Source organism: Saccopteryx bilineata, chromosome 2 (assembly GCF_036850765.1).
Source record: "Saccopteryx bilineata isolate mSacBil1 chromosome 2, mSacBil1_pri_phased_curated, whole genome shotgun sequence".
NCBI classification, from domain to species: domain Eukaryota; kingdom Metazoa; phylum Chordata; class Mammalia; order Chiroptera; family Emballonuridae; genus Saccopteryx; species Saccopteryx bilineata.
In genome coordinates, this window is record NC_089491.1 from 366,841,599 (window position 1) to 366,853,960 (window position 12,362).

A 12,362-nucleotide genomic window follows, 5' to 3' on the forward strand; every position below is an offset into this window, starting at 1 on the left:
AGGGGCAGGCACAGCCCCCTCCACAGGTGGAGGAGCACTCTGTGGGCTGGTCCCTCACCCAGCAGAGCTGATGGAGTTGGGGGTGCAGTTCAGGCAGAAACCCACCAAGCCCCTAGCAGCCTGGTTGTTGTGTTGTAGGACATAGGGGTGGATGGCATCATGCTCTCCAGAACAGAGATGGAGAAATTGGCTGCCATTACCACACACTCCTCCTTGAGGAAGCATCTTCAGGACTGCCCTGACAACCCCGGAAACCACACCCTATTAGACCTATTAGAATGGGTGATGGCTGCCATTCGTACGGTCTGGCAGAATGCTGGAGTCTTGCAGGGGGCAGTGAGTTGATGGCAGACATATACAGAACTATAGCAAGTCCACCAGGAACAGGGTATGAGGAATGCTGCTTTCAACCCGAGGTCCCATGGGCGAGATGAGGGAGTGTTTACAGTAGGGATGAGGGACCTTATTCCCTGTAGCGCCCCGTCAGCCCTTTTTGGGTCACTAGTGGCTATCTTGAGACCCTATGTGGGGTAGCCCATCAACATGGTTACACAGATGGTGGCAGATTTGGGGGAGCTGGAGACATCATGGAATCATAAGGCTGTATGGGCCCTGGCTGGTTGGCTCAGTGGTAGAGTGTCAGCCCTATGTGTGGATGTCCCAGGTTCAATTCCTGGTCAGGGCACACAGGAGATGTGCCCATCTGCTTCTCTTGCCCCCTTCACTTCTCTCTCTCTCTCTCTCTTTCTCTCTCTCTCTTCCCCTCCTGCAGCCATGGCTCAATTGGAGTGAGTTGGCTCCAGGCACTAAGGATGGCTCCATGGCCTCCACCTCAGGCCATGTAAGAAGAGCTTGGTTGCTGAGCAACAGAGCAACGCTCCACATGGTCAGAGCATCACCCCCTAGTGGGCTTACCAGGTGGATCCTGGTTGGCACACACGCAGGAGTCTGTCTCTGCCTCCCCTCCTCTCACTGAATAAAAATAAATAAATAAGGCTATGTGGGCTGCTGCCTGTGCTACCTCCTCCCCCCACTGACTAACAAGAGAAATAGGCCTGTAAAGTTTACCCGAACACAGATGTAGGCAGATTTGATTGCGACTGGGGCAGATAGGGAGAAATTAGATGGCAGGTCTAATAAAATCCTGTTAGTGCTTTGGCAGCAGCTTAAGCCAGAGGAGAGGTTCTAGCTACTTAAAAACTGAGGGAGGCAGGTGGCCCCAGCAGCTGCCAAGAAAATGGCTGGCATTCGGGTTGCACGATTGCAAGATTATTATGATGGAAATAGCTGTGGGAGAGAAGGGTCTCCCCAAGACCTGCTTTCCCAGTTTGAATAGGAGGAAGCCCGAGAGACCCGCCTAACAGGAGCGCCGGAGGCCCCATGTGGAATTGGTTTAATATATACAGCAGGTGTTGGCCTTAGAAGATAATAGATGCTCTTTCTTTCTTTCTTTCTTTCTTTCTTTCTTTCTTTCTTTCTTTCTTTCTTTCCAGCAGCAGCTAAGAAAACTGTCGAGGCAGCATAGGCCTTGACTATGTTCGACTCCGCCAAGCCCTGTGAGCTTGCTGAGGGCTTTGGATGGGGCTGTGGCAATGCACAGAGCGCTTATGGAAAGGCGCTGAGGTCTGTTAATAAAGAGCTGTATGCCCAGTTGCCTGGAATGGACCTTTACCTTGGTGATTTGCACAGACAGCTGGGCTGTCTATCATGGACTGATCGTTGAGCAGTGTAATGAACTCTTGGACTGTGACCAGAGGGGGGCACTGCTCCCTTGCTGGATGGACACGCTGCTTGTGGACAGTACTACAAGAGGCCTTGATGGATGTTGCGGCACCTGTGGAGGACCTCCTGCACTGGGAAGCTGCTCCCATCCAGTTGCAGAGACGCACCAAGGACACTTTGCAGTTTCAGTGAACACAGCCCTGGACTATACACCCCCTCCCACTTACTGTTGGGTAGGGGGCTAGAGGTGGGCCCCCTAACTCCCTGGGCAGAGTGCTCAGGAAGACATTGTGAAGGGCACCTTTGCAATTATTGTGTAACTTGTCCTGTTGCTGTAGGCTGTACTGTTTCTGTTTATGTGATGTAGCTCGTTCTTCACACAGGGACCCTCGTGGGAGATACCTGTCACGTAGATTGTGAGGCAAGCAACCCTAAAGGGGTGGAATGTTGGGGAGACAGCTATTAGGCTTGCTTGCTTGTACTTTGTCTGACTGGTGCACGAGCACGTGGCAGCCCCACATGTGCAGAGTCTATGTGAGGCCACGGTGCTTGCCCTCAGGGCGGCAGATTGTGGATTGCCTGCCCGCCACTGTGAGGGGCCATTTTTGCTGTTCGTTTGCCTGAGAAGCAGTTTCCCCTGCCTGTTAGCTCATCCACCATTGCAAGACTATTAAACAGGAATGGCCCAACGCTTTCTGGCTCCTCAGTTTCTCTACCATCTGCTGCCCGAATTCAATGTGGACCTGCCTGGCCTCGGCCGGCCACTGGCATTAAAGGAAGCAAGGCTGAGTGTGTGTGTTATTATACCACAAGCCCCCTAGATCCCAGTAGTATCATTTGGAATCTGTTGCATATCCTAAGAGAAGGGGGAAATGGGATTAAAGAAAGATAGGAGGACAGAAGGTGCCTGATATAGAGCAGAGTTTCTCAACCACAGCATCAGTGACATTTGGGGACTGGATAATTCTTTGTCGGGGTCAGAGGGCTGTCCTGTGCATGGTAAGATTTTGCTCAGTATCCCAGGCCTCTACCCATTAAATGCCAGTAGCACCATCTCTCCTGGTTGTGACTACCATCAGTGTCCACAGACATTGCCCAATGTCCTCTGGACGGCAAAATTGCCCCCATTTAAGAACCGCTACTGCCTGACCTGTGGTGGCGCAGTGGATAAAGCGTCGACCTGGAAATGCTGAGGTTGCCGGTTCGAATCCCTGGGCTTGCCTGGTCAAGGCACATATGGGAGTTGATGCTTCCTGCTCCTCCCCCTGTCTCTCTCTCTCCTCTCTCTCTCTCTCTCTCTCCTCTCTAAAATAAATAAATTTTAAAAAATTAAAAAAAAAAAAAAAAAGAATCGCTACTGGAGATCCTGCATTTGGCTCGGAAGGGCCCTCTGTAGGAGGGCTTGGACTAAGCAGTCTTCTAATATTTAGTCTTTCTTTGGCCTGTCCTTAACTGTGTGGGTCTGCTTCTTCAAGCCTCCAAAGGGTCAGGTCTACGCCTTGGGTCAGCCTTTCAGATGTTGGTTGGATAGACATATAGAGTGTCTATGTGCAAGCCAGGCCCGCTGTGGGAACTCAGATGCAGTTGATGAGCTCTCTGTTGTAAAGAGACTGACAAGCCTGCAGCGGAAAGGGGAGGGCACTGAGGAAATACCTGTACATTGTTAGAACCAGGAGAAACTTTCTAAATCCCACTGCAAGCCTTCCTTTCACATACACACAAAAGGAAATGAGGGCCAGTGTGAGAAGACTTGCTTATGTGATGTGACATCTCCTGTTGAGATAGAGTTAGAATGAGAGGGGAGGGGGTCATTCTCGGAGGCCTTCTGTAACTGCTCCTGCTGCCTCTCTCAGGGTAGACAAGAACGCTAATGACAGAGCAGCAGGTGATAACGGCTCTGAGACCACAGAGTGCTCTGATCTTTGGTGGAAGGAGGGACTCAATGATGTTGTGCAGAATGTGGATAAGCAGGAGATAGCAGTTGGGGAGGAGCCTTAAAGCAAAGATAGGTTGGAAGTTGGAGCTGGGTACAGGCATGGTAGGTGAGGGTGACTGATAAACGGTGGTACAGAAACCGAAAAACACAAAGACACATCCATCCGAGGGAGAGCAAGTCTTCCCCACTTGGCTGGAGGTCGTGTCGGCATAGGGAAGTAAGGCTGGAAACTGAGAAGTGTCCAAGTAAAATGCTCATTAAGGTGAGACAAAGAGCGTGAAAGTACACTCTTAACTAAAATTACATTTTTCATCCTCAGAAGGTGTTGGATATTAACTCTGATTCTAATGGGAACAACTGAGGCACAAAAGTTGAAGTGACCAGAGCCAGTCTGTATTATCCATACAAGGGTTCACTGCCTCACAAGCTACAAATTCCTCCCCGCTCCCTTCCTCAGAGACAGTTGGAGGGTATAACAGCCTGATTTCTTTCACCACATTCCTACCATTGTCCCTTTGGGTCATTCATGTGGTTCCACATGTGCATGAATCCACGGAAGCCACGGGTGCTGGGTTAGATGAGAACTGGCTCACTGTGGGAAGTCTTCACTCCTCTGTCTCACCCTTGTGCCGTTTCTACCCCAGGCCCACCCTGACCTTGTCGGGGCTCCTGGGTCTTAGATGCACTGGGCTCTCTGGAGGATTGACAACTGAATGGGTTAGCCAGGAGGCGGTTAACCTGTTCTTCTACAAGAGATCCTTGAAGCAGGCAAACAGAGATCCTCTCGGAAGAGCTTTTGAATAAGTGAAGTGGTTCTGAATGGCCCTGTTGTCGAAATGATTGCCCTTATCAAAACAAATCGGTTATGTCAGTGTGCTGTGTTGGAAGAAAAACTGTCTGCAAGGTACATGCTGTAACAGGAGCCGTGGTGCTGCACACCTGGACCCTGGGTTCTGTATTTTTAGCCCCGGACTTACTGTAAGTTATGAAAAAAAATAAAGGCATCTTCTCTTGTTGTATGTATGTCATTCTGCTTATCTATAGGTTTTTTTTTAACTTTTCCTAGGAATCCTTCTCTCTTGTTCTGAACTTACCTGTAGTCTTTTTAGAGGACACAGTTGAACCTGTAACGCTGTATTCTTGCCAATTCTATCCCCATTCCAGCCCAAGGGTGGAGGCTGCTGCACTGTAATAAATCACTATAATGATTTTTCAAAAACATTTAAACACCCCTACCTTGATTTATAGGAACTAAAAAATAAAATGCAAAGGGATGTGTTTGCTCTTTGACAGTAAGTCCCATCATGGTATTGGTTATCTATGCAGTGCTTAGTATAATAGCATGTATGTAATCAATGTCTGTCAAATGTATATGCTAGTCCCAAATGTGAAAAAAGAACAAAACAAGTATAATAGTATTATAAAACTATAATAGGAGCAGAAAGAATAAACAGGATGATGTGATTTAGATGTGGGGATTAGGGAAAGCCTGGGTAAGTGACATGAAGTACGAGAAGGTGCTAAGTATGAGGAAAGATTCTAGGCTAAGGGAACAACAGCCTGAGCAAAGGTCCTGAGGCAGTCTGAAAAGCTTTTAGATTACTAGAGAAACTAGATAAAGGTCGAGGCAGCTTGGTTCTACCAAGCAAGGGAGAAGTACGGTAGAAGATGAGGTTAGAAAAAACAGCTGGGGCCAAGTCCATTCAGGGTTTGATGTCAATTCCAAGGACAGCATGAAGCCATTGAAGGATGTGAACTAGGGAATTGACAACTTGTTTTAGCTGAGGTTTAACCTGTAGCAAAGTGTATAAATCTTAAGCACGCCTCAAAGTTTTATGTATGATACCCACTGGAAGATACTGAGTATTCTGTAGCACCGGCCTGTGTTCTCCATGCACCACCTGCTGCTCAGCTGGGTAACTGGAAGCAGACAGTCGAGGCACTGAGGGCAATCTGGGGGCTGTTAGCCCAGACCTGGCCTTCTCTGCTAGGTTCCTGCTGTCCTGGGGATCTAGGACAAGTATCCTAGCATGGCTTTGGGATCCCAAACTAGACACTAGTTCCTTCCAACCCAGTTATCCTGGGGAATTGACTCAAGACAGTGGAGGAATTCAAATGATTTAATGACTGGTTCTTTGCCCTAATGACCATTTTAAGTATTAAAAAAATGATATATCAAAAGGTAGTGTATTATTTCATGCATTTAATACTTAAATAAGAACAATAAAAGAGGTACACAAAACTAGATTATGCTATAAGAAAGAGTTTTAAAATATTAATGAAAAAAATATGGCCTGGCCCATTGGCTCAGTGGTAGAGTGTCAGCACAGAATGTGGATGTCCTGGGTTTGATTCCTGATCAGGGCACACAGGAGAAGTGACCATCTGCTTCTCCACTCCTTCTTCCTCTCTCTTTTTCTCTCTCCCTTTGTCTCCTGCAGCCATGGTTCAAATGGTTTGAGCAAAGTTGGCCCAGGCACTGAGGATGGCTCCATGGCCTGGCCTGAGGTGCTAAAATAGCTCAGTTGCCAAGCAACAGAGCAGCAGCAGCAGCCCCAGATGGGCAGAGTGTCGCCTGGTAGGAGCTTGCTGGATCCCGGTGGGGCACATGTGGGAGTCTGTCTCGCCTTCCCACCTCTCACTTAATAAAATGAAAGAAAGAAAGAAAGAAAGAAAGAAAGAAAGAAAGAAAGAAAGAGAATATTAAATAATACCTGACAAAACACAATAAAACTGTTATTTAAGATATTTCCCTATTGCTTCTTAATTGGAATTCTCACTTGCAATTTTTTTCACCTGTGGATGGAATGAACATTACTACAGGTCCTTAGGAACTAGAATACTACCTTGCCCAGGTGAACGTTAAAAAAAAGTAAGGAATGTAGACTTGTGATTTCCACAGTGGGCGGCTGCCCAGGCACCCATCTTAGAGAGAATCCCGATTACAGGTGCCATTTTAAAAACCAGTTTGCCGAACTCAACAAAAAATGAGGTATTGGTTCTGTCGAACCGGTGCAAACCGGTTGAATCCCACCACTGATTCAAGAGCCAAGTGAGGATTCCCCTCTCTCCACCTCCAACCTAGAGCTGCTGTCCTCAGGGATCTGAGAGGGTCTTCAATTCTCTGGCTCTACCTAGGAGCCTCCTGACTCAGGCACTGGGATCTGGCGAGAGGGAAACCTGGGTTTCTCCCCAAGCCCTGTCACTCACTCATCATAGGTGCTGAGCTTGACTTCTGGGCCAAGGATTTGGGTGTCCCTTAGTTAGGGGCTGTTCCACCCACAGGGAAATAAATATAGAGGGGACCAAGAGAGGCTACCTAACCCCTTTGCAATGACCAAAGGTACTTTTACTGTCCTAATTACTTTTTACCACCAGCTGCTGTTTATCTTTCATTTTAAGTGATTAGAAGATCAGATTTTAGGTCTAAACACAAGACGGTGAAATGCGGGTGCGTCGCTGAGGCACGAACTCTGACGTGGGGCAAGTGAGGAAGATGGTGGTCAAGAAATGTCTGGCTCACCTAACACCCTTTTCCCCTCTCTTATCTCACACTTCCCAGTTTGAATTTGACTTTGAACTTCGAGGGAGCCTGGTGTACTGGCTACCCTGAAAGTGTAGTCAGGTCATCACTTGACCACATCTGTCTCCTCGTTTGCAAAATGGTGATGATCATGCACACAGCACACAAGGTGAAAGTCAAACTGATGTATGTGAAAATCAGTATGTACACGAGAGCATTTCTTACTCTGATCATGGCGCCTTGGTTTACACCTAGGTCAATTTCATAACTTTTAAGGATAAATTTTAAAAACTCTAATGGGCCCTGGCTGGTTGGCTCAGTGGTAGAGCATCAGCCTGGCATGCAGGAGTCCTGGGTTCGATTCCCGGCCAGGGCACACAGGAGAAGCGCCCATCTGCTTCTCCACCCCTCCCCCTCTCCTTCCTCTCTGTCTCTCTCTTCCCCTCCCGCAGCCAAGGCTCCATTGGAGCAAAGTTGGCCTGGGCGCTGGGGATGGCTCTGTGGCCTCTGCTTCAGGCGCTAGAATGGCTCTGGACGCAACAGAGCGAGGCCCTAGATGGGCAGAGCATTGCCCCCTGGTGGGCATGCCGGGTGGATCCCAGTTGGGCGCATGCGGGAGTCTGTTTGACTGCCTCCCCGTTTCCAACCTCAGAAAAATACAAAAAAACCCCCACAAAACAACAACAAAAAAACTCTAATGGCAGTGCAATTTCATTAGAGGCAGGGAACTCGTGGCCATGGGGAGATCCCTCAGAGACAGCTGATGTCCCTCCCATGGCTGAGAGAGCACAGAGGGAGTGGGGCGTAAGAAACACACAGACAGGGCTTGGAGTTAGACAGACTTAGTGAGACTCACACCCAGCTTCACTAGTTACTAGTTGTGGCTCCACTGACAGGCCATTTAACCTCCCGGATTCCCAGTGTACCTGCACGAAGTGTAGATAATCCCAATTGCCCAGAGCCAGCGAGACAATGAGAGGAGGTGCTGCCCGTGAAGCACCTGAACAGAGGAGGCGCTCGGTGAGATCCTGAAGACCCGTTAATTCAGGTCATTCAAAATCAAACATTTGGGACATCTATACTATGGGATAGGCACTGTGGTAGGTGCTGGGTGACATTGCACCCCTTTCAGACAGACGATTCCAGTTCATATCCCAGCTTTACCACTCACTGGCTGTAGAGCCGTATTTAATCGCCTTGAGCCCCAGTTCCCTCGTATATAAAGTGAGGGAGAATAACGCCCGTATTAAGGGATGGTTGTAATAATTTTGGACTCCATGTAAAGTACTTAGCACAGTGCAGGCACATAAAAAAGTCTAAAAAGTGGTAGCAATCGTGATGGATACAAAAACGTTGAAACATTAAAAGGAGAGGATGCCCGTGTGTCAGAGTTAAAGCTGGAGACCCAGATGACTTTTCTTTACTGCGAACATTAAGCCCATTCTTGAACCAACCTCATCTGCATTAAATAATATATGGGATGCTGTGTCCCCTTATACACACCTGCCCATTACTCCCTAAATACTTAAAGCAGGAGAGTTCCAGTGACTGAAGAGGGTAGTAAAATACTAGAAAGAGCAAGAGGGGAAGGCTGTGAGTCTGTCCTTAGACCTCTTCCAGAAGTCTTCTGAAGATCTGAAGTGTTTTTGACAAAAGTATAGTTTCCTTTGCTCTCCGATGGCCGGGATTTTCCCCTGGGGAAATCCCTGTTTGTGGTCTCTATGTCCAGTAGCCCAGTTGCCTTGACGTAGAGGAAATGCAAACTTGACCTTTGTCCCCAGTGGGGATCCTGGCCCAGCCCTGAGCTAGCTGCAGCTCTTTTCCAGCCCTCTCTTTCCTCCCTGCTTCCTGGTCCTGCCCCTCAGTCGGGCCAGCCGCAGCCGTTCTGAGTTGTCTGGCTCTTGCTCCTGCAAGGAGGACTGGCTTCACCACGGTCGCTGTCCACACCCACAGCTCAGAGAAGACCTGGCTTGCCTGTGCACAGCCTGTCCCCAGCTGGCCTTTCTCCCTGGAAAGCCATTCACTAGCCCATAAATGGGCCTGAACACTTAAAACAAGCATGGACTCACAGTCAAATCAGGTATTTAAAATTGTGACTCTTTCGCCTGACCAGTGGTGGTGCAGTGGACAGAGCGTTGGCTTGGAGTGCTGAGGTTCTGAGTTAGAAAACCCAGGCCCATGGGCTGGAGCATGGCTTGTGCGCTTGAGCGCAGGGTCATTGGCATTAACGTGGGATCATGTTGATGACTGACTTGAAGCTCAAGGTCGCTGGCTTGAACAAGGGGTCACTAGCTCAGCTTGAGCCCCCCAGTCAAGACACCTATGAGAAGGAATTAATGAACAGCTAAAGTGAAGCAACTACAAGTGGATGCTTCTCATCTCTCTCTTCTCTCTATTGCTCCCTTTCTGTCTCTCTTTCACTCTCTCATTAAAAATAAATAAATAAATAAATAAATCTGACTTTCATTCAGGTCAGCCTTCCTTCCTTTCCACTGCAGGTGCCTTGCCCTCTCTGCATGTTTCCAGGAGCTTCACCCTTCTGCCAGCAGCCTGCCATGGCTGCACACCCCAGCAGGCTCCCGGGTGCTAGGACATGAGAACGAGAGTGACTAAAATTAAGCTTTATGTTCACTTCTTTCACAAGTGTTTATTGAGCACCTCCTAAATGCCAGGCATGATTCTAGATACTGAGGGTGGGCAGAGAAGAAGATAGTGAAGTCCTTGTCCCCATGGAACTTATATTCAGGAAGGGGAAAAGGAATAAACAAACATTTAGTACACTTTCAGGTAGTGATAAGTGTCATTAAAAAAACCCACATCAACCTGACCAGGCAGTGGCGCAGTGGATAGAGTGTCGGACTGGGACACGGAGGACCCAGGTTTGAAACCCCGAGGTCACCAGCTTGAGCACAGGCTCATCTGGTTTAAGCAAGGCTCATCAGCTTGAGCCCAAGGTCGCTGGTTTGAGCAAGGGGTTACTTGCTCTGCTGTAGCCCTCAGTCAAGGCACACATGAGAAAGCAATCAATGAACAGCTAAGGTGCCACAACAAAGAATTGATGCTTTTAATCTCTCTCCCTTCCTGCCTGTTCCTGCTGTCCCTCTCTCTGTCTCTGTCTGTCTCTGTCTCACACACACACACACACACACACACACACACACCACCTCAGGGTGCGGGGTGGTGCTACTTTAGATCACGTGATAAGAGAAGACTTCTCTGGAGAGGTGACTCTTTTTTTTTTTTACAGATACAGAGAGAGAGTCAGAGAGAGAGACAGAGACAGACAGACAGGAATGGAGAGATGAGAAGCATCAATCATTAGTTTTTTGTTGCAACATCTTAGTTGTTCATTGATTGCTTTCTCATATATGCCTTGACCGCGGGCCTTCAGCAGACCGAGTAACCCCTTGCTCGAGCCAGCAACCTTGGGTTCAAGCTGGTGAGCTTTTGGTCAAATCAGATGAGCCTGCGCTCAAGCTGGCGACCTCGGAGGTCTCGAACCTGGGTCCTCCGCATCCCAGTCCAACGCTCTATCCACTGCACCACCGCCTGGTCAGGCTAGAGGTGACTCTTTTTTTTTAATTTTTATTTTATTTTTTTATTTTATTTATTCATTTTAGAGAAGAGAGAGAGAGACAGAGAGAAAGGAGAGAGAGACAGGGGGGAGGAGCTGGAAGCATCAACTCCTATATGTGCCTTGACCAGGCAAGCCCAGGGTTTCGAACCGGTGACCTCAGCATTTCCAGGTCGACGCTTTATCCACTGCACCACCACAGGTTAGGCCTAGAGGTGACTCTTAAGGAGGCTCCTCAGCAAAGGGAGGGAGCAAACAGAGGAATGACAATGCTAATGATTCCAGACAGAGAGCACAGCATAGCCCTGAGGTAGGGTGAGCTGGGCATGTAAATTTAATTGTGATAAAATATTTATAACGTAAGTTTTTACCATTTTAGCCATTTTAAAGTATATAGTTCACCCATATTAAGTATCACCATCATCTCTAGCCCTTTTTTCATCTTCTCAAACTGAAACTCTGTCCCCATTAAACACTCCCTCCTTCTCCCTCATCCCTGTGTGCCCGTGACAACTACCATTCTACTTTCTATGTGATGAGCAATTTAAATGCATCACCTCATTTAATCCTCACAACAACTGTAGGCCGTGGGTTTTACTGCCATGCCCATTGTGCAGATGGGGAAACTCAGACTGAGTGAGCTCTCTGAGATCACAGATACTTCATGGAGGAGGCTGACCTTAAATGGTTTTTCTGGCTTGGGCTCCTACTCTTGACCCCCTCCCCAATGGGAGTGAAGGATGCCACTCTGGTGATCCTCTTACAGTCCAGAGGCGGCCCAGGAGGGCTTATCAAGGATTATAGACAATGTGAGAAGCTTTTCTGGCTAGAGTAGGAAGGATTTGATGCACTTGACTGGTCCTATCTGTCTGGAAAGAAGGGGCTGCTGCCCAGAGACATGGGTTGGGGGTGGAGCTAGCAGCTTCCCGGTTTGAATGTTGTGTGGGCTTTGGTGCCAGGGAATCCACTCCCTCCTTTAGCACATACAAATTGAGAGCTCCTAAATTGCCTTCTTAGCCTCCAAGTCTATTCTCTCCTTTGCAAACACAATGATTTCTATCGACTTTTCAGGGTTGGTGAGGAGTTTAAATGAGATAAGGCATGTAAGGTGTCTAATGAGTGTCTGGTACCTAGCAGGTACTAAACGAATGTTCCCCCCTTGCCTGGGCAGTCATGAACTTCACCTACTGGCCAGGAACCAGCCTCTTCCCTCTTCACCCAGGGCAGAGCACTCTTAAATGCATTGCGTGGATCGTGTTATTTGACTCGGAGGATGCTGACAAGGGCTAGTTTCATTTTACAGATAAGGAAAACAAGGCACAGGTAAGTGAAAGAAGTTGCCCACAGCTAGTGAGTGGCAGAGCCAGGATTTAAACCAGACCCTATTAGCAGAGCAGACTCGAGCAAAGACCAGTCTCACTGTGGAAACTGTTGTGCTCCCCAGCCCCCACTAGATGGATGGCCATCCTGGGTGGGGGTTGAAGGAGGCAGGGACCCTCCCCGCTTCCCTCCACGTCGCCTGTCTCGGCCAGTTCTTGCGGGGGCTCGAGGACCACTTGCTGAGTCTCACAGTGATTGCCTCCTGCTGCCCCAAGCCCTAGCTGGGC